This window comes from Myotis yumanensis, unplaced genomic scaffold, assembly GCF_028538775.1.
Source record: "Myotis yumanensis isolate MYYU_CA2020_CCGP unplaced genomic scaffold, mMyoYum1.0.hap1 SCAF_66, whole genome shotgun sequence".
In the NCBI taxonomy this organism is placed as follows: Eukaryota; Metazoa; Chordata; class Mammalia; order Chiroptera; family Vespertilionidae; genus Myotis; species Myotis yumanensis.
In genome coordinates this window covers 163,594-177,130 of record NW_027223817.1, presented here as the reverse complement: position 1 = coordinate 177,130, position 13,537 = coordinate 163,594, and the positions used below count along the sequence as shown (strand labels likewise).

Genomic DNA, 13,537 nt, shown 5'->3' with positions numbered 1-13,537 from the left:
ACACTAGAGCAGGGGTAGGCAAACTTTTTGACTCGAGGGCCACAATGGGTTCTTAAACTGGACCGGAGGGCCGGAACAAAAGCATGGATGGAGTGTTTGTGTGAACTAATATAAATTCAAAGTAAACATCATTAAATAAAAGGGTACGGTCTTTTTTTTTTTTTAGTTTTATTCATTTCAAACGGGCCTCCGGCCCATGGGCGTAGTTTGCCCACGGCTGCACTAGAGCAAAGTGAGCCTGGAGCAAGTTACTGTTGCGGTAGGGGATGGAGGGAAAGCAAAGGTGAAGACATAAGTAAAGTCAGAGTGTCTAGGAAAAATTAAAGGGAAGATATCCTAAAACTTCCAGGAAATCTCCACCAATGAAGCAAAGAAAAAAATTGCCTCTGTTATTCTGTGAGCAACAAACCAAACTGGGTTGGGGTCTCAGACAATTCGCTCATGTGATTGCAAAGACAGACAGAAACTCCGGGAATGGAGAGGGCTACCCTGAGGGCTCCCAGATTGGAGAGGGTGCAGGTCGGGCTGAGGCAGTGGTTGGCTAACCGTGGCTCGAGAGCCACATGCGGCTCTTTGGCCCCTTGAGGGTGGCTCTTCCACAAAATACCATGTGCGGGCGCGCACGTACAGTGCGATTGAAACTTCGTGGCCCATGTGCAGAAGTCGTTTTTTGGCCTGGGCGAGTCTATTTTGAAGAAGTGGCATTAGAAGAAGTGGGGGGTGTCAGTCGGTCGGGCGACGGGAGACGCGGTGCAGGTGGGCTGTGGGATATGCAGCGCAGGGGAGGCACACATGATTCATGCAGGAGTTGAGTGAGCCAGTCAGTCAGCAGTCTCATTGTGCAGTGGTTAGTGCTAGTCGCATCCGCAAATCGTGCGCTGGTGACAAAAGATAGATGAAACAAGTATACAAGATGAGTGTGGATGGGAGAGTTGTAAGGGGTCAACCTCAGCGAATGTACCTCAATCAGATTGAGGACATTTTTAGCAAAGGCCAGCTTAGGAGTACCCTAATTTTAAGTTAATAACAATGTACCTACCTATTTAGTATAGGTTTAAAAAATTTGGCTCTCAAAAGAAATTTCAATCGTTGTACTGTTGATATTTGGCTCTGTTGACTAATGAGTTTGCCAACCACTGGGCTGAGGGACCCCCCCACACCACCGTGCACGAATCTTCATGCACTGGGCCCCTAGTCTATATATAAAAGGCTAAGTTGACTCACACATGTGCGATACATATACAACTTTAACTGGCACCAATCACACACGTGTTTCCATCTGTCGTTGTTGATCATGAATTTGGTTCACACGGCAAATTGCAATATTAAAATATTTCTTCTACTTCATTTCCTTTCCATGTGCATGAATTTGTGCACTGGGCCATTAGTGAATAATAAGCATGGAAATTTTTGTCTTTAGGGAAAAAGACCTCTCTAAAATTCTTAACCAACTGTTTAATGATTATAAAGGGAATCCTAGGTCAGAGTCAGCGAGCTGTTTCTGTAACAGCCAGACACTCAATGGCTTACGGTTTCTGCAGAAACTCCAAGCCTCTCCTCATTATTAGATAACAGTCTTGACTCTATGCAAATAAGTAGCTGTGGCTCTATTAGAATAGATATTTTCTGTGAACAATAAAGTTTGATTTTTATATAATTGACCTGTATTAGGCAATAAGGCTTCCTTTGAATCTCAGAGAATTAGGCACAGGGCCTAGGCTGCTGGGCCCTGGGATTCACGGGGACATTTCTGCTTCACTAGATGGAGCAACAATGCCGGGAGCTTCCTCTCCACACTGCTAGGAACAGATGACTCATTAGCCAACACTGTACGTCAGGGCCAGTCAGACTCACTAGATCCTGCTTGGATTTGCTGTATTTCAGGCTGATCAGATCCACCGAGAGTTCAGTGACTGGAAAAGGCCCAGTGCCCCTGCCTCTGGGATTCAATGTCTGTCGTCACATTTGGACTTTCCCATTGAGAGGGTGCAGTTCCCAAGGTCTGGTTTTCATAGAAGAGTCTTCATGCAGCTCTTCAAATATGCTGTTTCCAGTCATCGATATAGTTCCCCATGCATTGGTGAAAGGTATGCCATGTGGGCACTCCCAGAGTGGGCAATAGGACTCACATTACCAATCAACTCCAACATTACCACCACCATAAACTTTTGAACTGCTTCTTCATAATTTAAAACAAGGGAGAGTGGGCATTTACATGTCACATAGAGTAGCACACCACCTCAGAGGTCAAACTCTCCCCTCACCTTTAGGGTCCTGCTGGGATTTGAGTCTAATCAAGGTAGCAACTGTCGCAGAAGAGCTCACTGTCTTTGTTACTCTGGTGTGCTTCCTCTTGACAATTTTCTGTTCCCTGGCAAATTCTGAATTATTCTACCTTCCTCCAGTTTTTCTCATATCTGGCTAGAAACCTGTGACAAAATTGATCTCTTCATGCTGAATTAGATCTCTTGGATACAAATCAAGTAAACCATCCATGTCCACTGTTCTGGAGCACTCAGAAAACTTTCACAATGTCTGTGTCATCACCCCAGGCATGGAAAGAGAACTCAGAAACCCCACTGGATTGCCACCACAGCCCCCACTCCTCCACTTAGTGTTACATGCCGTAGCCCAATATTTACCGTCTTGAGCAGAATCTGGATTAGAACTTGTTTTTTAACACTGAATGAATGATTTTCTTTTCTTTTTATAGATACAATTCCTCATGAACTGATGCCTAAGGCCCTACAGCGTACCTGCTACTGCCCAGTCCTAACAGAAGCTCACGCTGATATTAGTGAGGAAAAGGTAAGTACGGAGAAATGTACTCATATTATTCCAGAAGGAAATAACATTGCTTATCAACATCATACAAATCCATCAGGAGGACAGGCCGTGACGGCTTCAATGTCAACAGGCCACAGGGAGCTTTTGATGAGTGAACAGGTCTAGGTAGAGACAGGGACTCCTTGTTTGACCGTAGGGTCCAAGGCGTCACCTCATATAACTACTTTGATCAGGCCAGGTAGGATCAGGTATGGCCCACACTCATTGATATAGTCTTCCGTGCAGGGCCCTTAATGACTCTATGAGTGACATCACACCCGAGTCATAATGGACAGCTCAGGTTGCACGGTAACTTGGTGGCCCATGTTTAAGATTTGTTCTTTGTAACCCAGGAAATCCTGTGGGACAAATCTCTGTCCATCCCCAGGGTGATGACTGCCCCTCACCCAGAATCTTTGCCCCTCTGGCTAGGACAACTTTTTTTTTTTAAATATGGAATGCTTCACGAATTTGCGTGTCATCTTTGTTCAGGGGCCATGTTAATCTTCTCTGTATCGTTCCAATTTTAGTATATGTGCTGCCGGAAGCGAGCACTGGCTAGGACAACTTTTGACTAATGGGGATGGAAGCCACCAGCGATGCCCTGATGGACTCAGCCAGAGGCTGGAGCCATTGCCGCCCACTGGTCCGTGGGGAGCCAGGACACCTATGCAGCTTGGCCCCTAGTTACCTCTTCCCCAGCTCTCAGCAACCCAGGGAACCCTGATGATCAGATTTGCCAGCTTTCTACCATGAACCTTTCTAATTTTTCTCGCTTCTGGCTTGGAATCATTGACCCAAATATATACTCATGTCCTGAAGCTCTTTGTGCTGAATCTGAGTCTTAGCTATAAGTCATGTAAACAATCCATGTGTGCTGCTGTGGACAACTCAGAAATTTGTCAGATGGTCTATATCATCAACACAGACATTTACAATGGAAGCCAGGAGAGCCATTGGATTGGCACAGCGGTCCTCACTCCTCCATCTAGTGATGCTGTCACCCAGTATTCATAAACTGCCTTGTTTGGCAGACTCTGTAGTTAGAAATTGGCTTTGTAACTCTTAGTTTTCTTCTTTTCATAGACACTAGTCCTCATTAACTGTCTGGTGGCTAACACCCTGCAGCACACCTGCTGCTGACAAGTCGGAACACAGGCTTCATCTCATCCTGAGTGAACCAAAGGTAAGTAAACAAGGATATGCTCATGGGTGGGGAATCCTGAGCACCTGCACTGTGACTCACACACCAGCCTTCCCAAGGTCCCAACCACAATCCCCATCTGTCCGGGACACTGGTAGGAGCATCACGTCTGCTGCGGTGCATGGAGGGGGACACGCAGCAGCCTGCACCTGTGACAGTGCCTGTCTTTTTCCGGGTTGAATTCAAAAGAAGCAAACTTTCAGGTCACTCCATGGAGTCATATACCCAACTGAGGAGTAATCTGCCTCTAAAATCCAGAGGCTCCCTGGGCGCTGGTTCTCCATCTTGGTAGCAGGGGCCAGATGCCAGCAATCATTATTTACCTCAGACACCTGCCTGCCCCACAGAAGAGCACTGGACACAAACATATTTCACTAAGAATTCTGAATTTCAGTCAGATTTCTTCTTCAGCTACTGACTCTAAAAGTGTATCAACTCTAGAGTAGTATTGTCCCACTCACTTGGCCCATTCTGGATAACGTCATCATTGTAACTGACCAGCAAGAAGTATTTCCTGTGGAAGAAAAGGGCAGTGAGGACCTTCAGCCTGTAGAGATGACTCATCCCTGAGGGAAGATAATGAAGGTGTGTGGGGGCCTTGCCACCTGAGAGAAGGCAAATTGGATTGAACTATGGGAACACGAGGAGGAGGCATTTGCCTGCACTGTACGTGCATATGGAACAAGGTGATGTGGACTTGGAAGTTGCTCAAGCAAAGTAACCACATGGTACAGCAGCAGCATAGGGTCTCCTGTGGTTAAAGAATCGGTGAGTACACTGCCACTTTCCAAGTTGTGTCTTCTCCTCTCTCTCTTCTCCATCTCCTACTCCTCCTCCTCTTGCTTCTCATCTTTTTCTTATTCTTTCTATTTCCTCTAAACTTTCTTTCCTCCTCTACTCTCTCCATCTTTTCCTCCTCTCTTTCTGGTTCCTGTCCAATCTCCTCCTCCTTCTCTTCCTCCTTCTTTCTCTCAAAACAAACCAAAAGCGTAATGAGAATGTGCCCAATTTCGCACTCCTGAATCTTTCAAATCCTTCATGCTGGCACAAATCTCATATTCATCAGGCAGATGGTACAGCTTCTAACTTAATACTTGCACAGTTACAGGCAGTTCTTATGGATTGGTTTAGACTTTCTCTCCACAGTCGCCTTGACTCATTGGTGATGAGTGTGTGGGATAATTCCGCTGCTATAGGTATTTCAGTTATGCATTTTACAACCAGGAGCAACCACAGAATGGGTGAGATCAAATTTGGACCTATTTCAAAATGGACCTGAGCAAAAATTCACTGGTCACCTGACCCTCAAAAGCTCCTAGTCTTAGTGAGGGCTATAGTATTATTTTGGATTCTGAGACCAATTTCTGTTCATAACCATTTTCCTGTGGTCGCTGAATTATCTAGTTCATTGTTTCCCCCAAAGAGATAGTTACTCGGATAAAACTTTTTGAAAAGGGGCTATCAGCCAATGGGCCAACCAAAGCATTCCTTCTTCTATATTAGAGCAGGAATCAGTGGGCATTTCCATGTTACAATTTTTGGTCCATCTTTGGATGTGTTTTTCAGCCCACCATCTCAATAAACTTTAACGACTTTGATAATGACCCAAGCTGCAGATATAAATGCACAGTCTCTGTCTTGTCGCCCCAAACTATTAAATTCCCTTTCATCACAATGTATATTTCTTTGAACATTGTCCCCCCACCATTAATTATTTCCGTACATAATCCATGTTTCCCTGCTTCTGTAAATCACAGAATTCACATGGCTCTTATAAAGGGTAGCACACTTCCTCAAGGGTCGCACTCTGCCCCTCACCTTTAGTGTCCTGCTGCGATTTGTGTCTAGTCGAGGTGGCAGCTGCTGCAGGAGAGCTCACTCCCATTGTCGTCCTTGTGTGTTTCCTCTTGCACATTTTCCCAGTCCATGAACAATTCTGAATTATTCCAATTAGGTTATAGCCATGTAGGTTATAACTCTACCATGAACCTTCCCAGTTTTCTCACACCTTTGGCTTGGAACCATTGAGAAAATAAATCTTCTCATGTCCTGAACATTTTCAAGCTGAATCTGGTGTCTTGGATATAAATCAAGGAAAACAACCATGTCTGCTGTTGCGGACCACTCAGAAATTTTTCAGAACATCTATGTCATCACCAGAGACATGGAAACTACAAACTAAAAACACATTGGATTGCCACAGTGATCCTCACTCCTCTGTTTAGTGATGCTGTAGCCCAATATTTAGAGATTGTCTTGAAGGACTCTGGAATAGAACTTGGTGTTTGTTTTCTCTTAATGATTGTCTTTTATTTTCCTAGCCATCTTCCTCAATAACTGTCTGATGGCTGACCCCCTAAGCACACCTGCTACTGCTCAGTCTTAACAGAGGTTTTCCATGATCCTTAATGAACAGAGGCAAGTAAACAAAACTATGCTGGCATTATTCGAAAACAGAGGAATGTCTCTTACTTTCAAAAACAAGAGGAAGACTGACAAAGATTCTTTTAAAATTATCCCATTATTAAATATTGGGGGATCATGTAGTTAATGACATTATATTAACTTGTACAACTTCACAATGCAACATAGCACACTCCAGTTTGTGCTCAACACTCACAGGATAGCATCCTTGTATTGGAACTCGATTGCCATCGTATCCTCACTCATGCTTTTTCCCCTCAGGTGACCGCCATGGAAAAAGTCTGCAGGTAGGAGATCTTCAAGGTGAATGAGGAGGTGAACTGCCCAATCTCTGCCCATCGTGATGGGTTCATTACCCACTGTCCTTCACAAACATCCCGAATGGTCCTTTGTAGCGCAGCCGTCCAGTTTCCTGTTGGATATTGACATCATGCAGAGTCACCGGTAAGCCAGGCCACGACTTTGCTTCCTCTGTCAGCAGGTCATAGGGAGCCTTCCATGCGCCCACAAGTCTAGGCTGAAAGAGGGATTGGTTGTCTGGCAGGAGGGCCAGCTCTTATCTCACGGCTCTGATCCTCCGAGATCCCGTCATGCGTGAACCATTTCACCTTCATGTGGTCTCCTGTGTGTGGCCTCTTTAGGCTCCGTGAGTGACCTCTCACCCAGGTCACAGTGGACAGCCAGGTTGCCTGGTAACAGTGGCCCATGGTTAAGCACTACTTTTCTGAAACCCAGAGAGCCGTTTGTGGATAAGTCACAGGCCATCCTCAGCGTGAGGACAGCCCCTTGCCCTCACTATCTGCCCCTCAAGGCTAGGACTGCTTAGGCCTAAGGAGGGGACGCAAGCCCCAAGTGCTGCCCACGTGGACCTCAGCCAGAGACTGGAAATCTGGCCCCTCCAGTCCACTAGGGAGCCGGGGGTCCCTATGGGGCTTGTCCTCTAGGGTAGCTTCTTCACGTTCTCGAATGTTCTAAGAGAGGCCCCAGGGCCAAGGGTGCTGGGGCCCTGTGCCTGGCTAGGACTTTCGGAGAGAAAGGCCAGGGAGTGATATCAGGGCAGAGCCTCACTGAGAGAGAGGCCAGGGCCTCTCTCTCCCTGAGCAAGGCACAGCCCTTTGGTGATGGGCCCCACTATGTGGGGCCAGGCGGGCTCTCTGTGCGGGACCTTCGGCTCCGAGGTGCTGACCCTAGGCCGAACTCTGAGGCTAGCATCGTCTTTCGCCGTGTCATGCTGACATTGACAAGTCACAGGCATTGTTCTTTTTCTTCTTTGAATGCTAATTGTCTCTGTATTTCCTTTCAGTTTCACCATAATCTTTGCCTCTAGGTACATATCAACACAGCAGATTTCTTTTTAAAACCTAGTATTGAAGATTGAATATCTTTCCCCATTGTAACCTTACATCACTCTCCCAAGGACAAATATGAAAACTCAAGGTATCTGAGGCCCGGACACACCTCCATGACTAGCCGGCTGCCTCTGAGCTGGGGACTCCGTGCTTCCTGCCATCAGCAGATCCAGCCCCAGAAACAGACCAGTTTACAATCATCTCTGAAAACTGCCACGAATGGGTGTCCTGTTCTAAGCCGGGTCATCCAGGAAGGACGGGGGTAAGAGGGACATTTTGCTCCAGAAACAGAATATCCAAAAAGGCCCAGCCCATTATTTTCCCCAGAAACGGCTGGAGGAGAGTAAAATCCCAACATGAGCCTCGAAGGCCTCTGTGCCCAGGGGATGGCGTTGCCGGCTGAGGAGGGGCAGCAGGGGACACGGGCAGTTTCTCCACAGGCCGCAGCGGGAAGCTGGGCAGGAGCCTGGCGGGCCCCGGGTTCTCTAAGAGGTTCTTCTAGAAACAGACCCCTCAGACGCTTCCTCTCACCTCAGGTAAGAAGTTACTGTTAAGGCACTTGGGGAGCTTCCCTTCCAGCTTCAGAAAGGAGGCGCAGATATGTGAGTCACCAGTGCAGCCCCCCCTCCAGGCCTTAGTGGGCGACCTGAAGGTGGGGGACCCCGTAGAAGTGGACAAAGGCTACTGCCACCACCATGACACTAATTACCCGATGTGACTGGTTCCATGTGTCAACTTAATAGGACCGAGCACTCTGTAACTGGAGCAGCCTGGCGGCCAGCTCTGGGGCTGCACAGCCCAGCCATGAGGAAGAGCCGGCCCAGCTGCCCGCGTGTGGCCTTGACACAGCCCCTGGTGAGAGTCAAGGGCGTGGTGGACACAACACTGCTCCAGCCAGGGCCCAGGGACATCCCTGACCTTGTCCGCAGGTGTTTAGCGGGGACCCACTTTGCCACAGTGGTGGCGGGATGCCCAGGACACAGATGATGGAGTGGTACATGAGCCAGGGCTGTGGGGCAGGGGTAATGGAACCAGAGCACCAAGCTCCGTAATGTAGAGCAAGCCCCGCTTGATGCAGTCTGAAAACTGCCCGGGAGGCTTTCTGGGAAGAATTGCAGGTGGTGGGAAAGGGCCAGGAGGAGCTGAGGCAGAGCTCTGCGCCCAGGAACACCCCCAGCCCACCTGCCCCCAGCAGGGGCCGGAAGTACCTTTGGTCTGAGCAAGGTCAAGGTTCACAAAAAGAGAAACAACAAAAAGAACCAGTAAGCAGGACCGTGCAGTGAGGGCTCCTTTCTGTGCCGGTGCAGACGCTGCTGGAAGCAGCCTGTGCGAGGGCCTGGCCCATGCCCTGCAGCAGGAAGCTGTCCTGCAGCCGGTCAGGGAGCACGGCCTCAGCGTCCCTCCCAGACCTCATGCACCCACCCCATCTCCTCCCTGGCCGGTTGCGCACAGCCAGAGGGCAGGCCCCGCACCGCCCCTTCCCCTGGCGCACTGCGCATGCATCTCTTCAGCTGTGGTTGCCTCAGCGATTCCCCAGGAGCAGTTCTCCCGCAGGTGCTCCAGCTCAGCCCGGTCACCCTGTCCGATTCCCTGTTACTGGCAAGAGCCCGGTTGCACTCGGCCACCACTGGTCCCTTCTGAGCAGAGATCTAGCTGTTACCTCAATGCCCTGCACCTCCAGCAGGGGGACAGCCTGGGTGTGTCACCCCAGGGAGCAGAGACCTCCCTGGGAGGTTAGGCAAGCCGGCAACGGCCTGAGCTGGGGCCCACCACCCTCGAACTACACCCCCCAGCGGGCCAGGCGGCCTGCAGCTGAGCCTCCTGATCTTCATGCTCCACCAGGCACCGTTCTGATGGCAACTGGCAGTGAGTCTCAACGCTCAGAGCACAGGACTGGCCTGCAGGGAGCAGACACTCATCCCAAGACCCCACTGCTGCTGAGTTCCATTGGAGCCTGTCAGAGAGCAGCCGCTGCCGTAGCCGGGCCTCATCTGAATGTGCGCCAGCTTCACGCAGAGAACAAGGCATGTCTGCAGGTGCCGCAGAGCGTTCCCCTAACCGGGAATGGCCTTCAGTGTGGAAAAGACGGTCTTTAGTGAAAGAGACCTCTCCAGAGACCTCAGCCAGACACGCAAAGACTATCGAGTTATTCCAGGATCCAAGATCACATCTGCAGACTTTGTAACAGCCAGAGGCAATGGCTTAAGGTGTGTATTTAAACTCCAATCTCTTCTCTTAGACGCAGCGTCATAGACAATATGTGAGCAAATAGGTGTGGCTGTATTCCCATAAAGCAGTATTTGTAGACACCAGAGTGTGCGTTTCACATCATTGACATGTTTTGGGCTGCAGGGCATTGTTTGGGCTCCAAGACAGAGGCCCCGGCTGCCTGGGTCCTGGGCCGCCGTTGAACTCTCTGAGAGAGAGGACCAGGGCCTGCTGGGGGCTTCACTAAGCGTCTCTGAACGAGGAGCTGGGCTCCTCAATGCTGCCCTCTGCTCTTTGGGGCTGGGGAAGGCTCTACGGGGCTAGGTTTTGCCCTCTGAGGCCCCAAGAATTAGCTCAGTGGCTTTGGGGCTAGGCGGGGCTCCCAGGCGATGTCATGCTGCACATCGACAAGTCCCAGGCTTTGTTTGTGTGTTCGCATTGGCAACTTACAATTAGTTACACTGAGCACCAGGCTGGCCTGCAGGGAACACACTCATTGCAGCCCATCCACTGCAGCCGAGCAGCAAAGGCCGTGGACTGGTTTCATTGGAGTGTATCCCAACTTCACACAGAAGCATAAAAGCATTTACAGATGGTCCAGTGTTCCTGTTATCTGGGAAGTCTCAATATTGCCGAACTAACTTGGAAAAGATTGTCCTTAGGGAAATTGACCTCCAAAACTCTTAACCTGCTCGGAAAAGACTAGAAATGGAGTCCAAGCCCTAGCTGGTTTGGCTCAATTCATAGAGCATCAGCCTGCGGATGGAGGGGTCCTGGGTTTGATTCTGGTCAAGGTCACATGCTGGGTTGTGGGCTCAATCCCCAGTAGGGGGCATGCAGGAGACAGCCGATCCATGATTCTCTCTCATCATTGATGTTTCTATCTCTCCCTTTCCATTCCTTTCTAAAATCAATGAAAATGTACTTTTTTTTTTTAAGAAAATGGAGTCCAAGACCCTAGAGCAGAGGTCTGCAAGCTGTTTCTGTAACAGCCAGAGACTCGATGGCTGTTGGTCTCTGCAGAAACTCCAAGCCTCTCATCATAGTTTGACAGCAGCCATAGACTCTGTGTAAGCAAATAGCTGTGGTTCTATTTAATAGAAGCTGTTAGAATGAATCTTTTCTGTGGAAAATTGAGTGAATCTTTCATAAATTGACCTGTAGTAGGCAGCAAGACATCCCTGAGAACCTGAGAGAAATGAGCACAGGGCCTAGGCTGCTGGGCCCTGGGACTCACGGGGACATTTCTGCTTCACTAGATGGAGCAACAATGCCGGGAGCTTCCTCTCCCCACCGCTAGGAACACATGACTCTTTAGCCAACACTGTACATCAGTGCCGACAGACTCACTAGATCCTGCTTGGATTTGCTGTATTTCAGGCTGATCAGATCCACCGTGAGTTCAGTGACTGGACAGGGCCCAGTGTCCCTTCCCCTGGGGTTCAATGTCTCTCGTCACATTTGGACTTTCCCATTGAGAGGGTGCAGTTCCCAAGGTCTGGTTTTCATAGAAGAGTCTTCATGCAGCTCTTCAAATATGCTGTTTCCAGTCATCGATATAGTTCCCAATGTATTGGTGAAAGGTATGCCATGTGGGCACTCCCACGTGCCATAGGGCTCAAATGATCAATACACTCCAACAGTCCCTCCTCCCTACACTGCTGAACTGCTTCTTTACTGAAAAGAGACAGTGGGCACTTCCATGCCGCCCCCTTGGGCCATCCTTGGATGCAGCTGTCTGCCAACCATCCCAATCAACTTGTGGGCCTTGTGAAATGACCCACAGTGCAGATGTAAATGCAGGCTCATCCTGTGGGCCCAAATTAATAGGTTCCCTCATGTCCAAACTTATGTTTCCTTGAACATGTCCTCGACTGTTAATTATTTCCACACAGATTGCATACTTTTCTGCCTGGGTAAGTTTCAGCACTCACATAGTTCTTCCATAGAGTAGCACCCCACCTCAAGGTCAAACCTTCCCTTCACCTCAGTTCCCTGCTGGGGTTTGAGTCTAGCCAAGGTGGCCGCTGCCACAGGAGAGGTCGCTGCCTTCATTACTCTTGGTGCTTCCTCTTGCACATTTCTCCAGTCTCTGACAAACTCTGAATTATCCCAGCTTCATCCCATACCGGTTACAGCCCTCCCATGATCCATCCCGTTTTTCCTCGCATCTGGCTTGAAGCCATTGTGAGATATACCTATTCATGTCCTGAATCTCTCCAAGCTGAAGGTGTGCTAGCTATAAACTAGGGAACCATCCCTGTTGGCTGTTGCGAATTACTCAGGCGTTTCCTGAACGTTCCCCTCAGGAAACTTTCCGATTTTCCCCACACCTGGCTGGAAGCATAGAGATAAACTATTGGTGCCCTGAAGCTCCTCAGGCAGCATCGGGAGCCCTGGACATGAGCTCAGCAGGCGATCAAGTGATGAGAGGGAGCATGTTCGTGTGTGCTGCTGGGGGCCACTCAGAGCTGTTTCAGATTGTGTGTCATCACCAGAGACATGGGAACTGGATGCAGGAACCCCGCTGGTTCCCCCCGCAGTCCTCACGCCTCCGTCCAGGGACGCTATAGCCCAGTGTCTAGCTCTTGCCTTGCTTGGTGGGGCCCAGGAATCAAAAACGGGTTTTGTAACACTTAACCATTGACTTCCTTTTCTTTTCAAGACTCCATTGCTCACTAATTGTCTGAGGGTTAATGCTCTCAGACAATTGCTACTGCCCAGCCGCAACAGGTTATTCGCCTGGTTTTTATTGAACAAATGATAGGTAAACAAATACATGTTCTTATTATTCAAACACAGAAAAGTATCTCTTCATTTCTTGAACATTAAATACTTAAAAAGTATTTCATGGTTACTGTTTTGGGGGTAATCAGTTAATCACATTAAAAACCTTCCCTTGTACAACTTCATGGTACAACATAGCACACTCAGCTGTGTGCTCGCCACCAATGTCTGTCTCTCTGCCCTCTTGCCTTTGAGCCCCCATTATTCACCTGGCCCCCCTCCTGCTTCCCCTGCGGTAAACACATGATTCCATGTGTGTATAGGAGACTTTGTTTCTTTTGTTTGTGCTTTCACATCCCACTGACGAGGGAAAATATAGAACATGCCACTTTATCCTTTTGACTAATGAAATCTCCCACTTTGAGGCTTCACTCTGGTGAGCATTACATGAGACGCAAACATCTTTGAATATTTGTGACCACTGAGCGAGGACGTCCAACGAACGTCTGCCCAGAGAGCTTGTGAGGGATCTCCTAGTCAGGCTTCCTCAGTGCCTCTGCCTGATGCTGCAAATCCGAGGCAGAGCCCTGAGTCAGCATCTCCTTCCACAGCTGGGCATTGTCAGCCACGCACAGTGAGTGAGGAGGCGACCGCCCCACCGCTGCCCATTGTGAGGGCTTTGTGACCCACTGCCCTTCACAGACGTCCAGACATGGGCTGTCGTGCTGCAGCGGCCCCTCTCTGGTTGGCCCTCAATACCATGCAAAGTCATCGGGGAACCAGGCCACAGCTTTCCTTC

General features: G+C 49.1%; 1 long non-coding RNA gene and 1 other non-coding gene across 3 annotated transcripts; one reads left to right on the top strand and one right to left on the bottom strand.

The window, feature by feature from the left end:
- Positions 1-3,273: 3,273 nt before the first annotated feature.
- On the bottom strand, positions 3,274-3,381 carry LOC139001023 (U6 spliceosomal RNA). Its single transcript, XR_011469804.1, has one exon. It is a non-coding gene; the product is annotated as a U6 spliceosomal RNA (small nuclear RNA).
- A 601-nt stretch (positions 3,382-3,982) lies between these two features.
- Positions 3,983-8,545, top strand: LOC139001020 (uncharacterized). 2 transcript variants are annotated; one of them, XR_011469802.1, is made up of 3 exons: positions 3,983-4,012; positions 6,716-6,898; positions 7,872-8,545. It is a non-coding gene; the product is annotated as an uncharacterized lncRNA (long non-coding RNA). The 2 variants fall into 2 exon arrangements; XR_011469801.1 differs by lacking the exon at positions 3,983-4,012 and adding an exon at positions 4,128-4,798.
- The last annotated feature ends 4,992 nt before the right edge of the window (positions 8,546-13,537 follow it).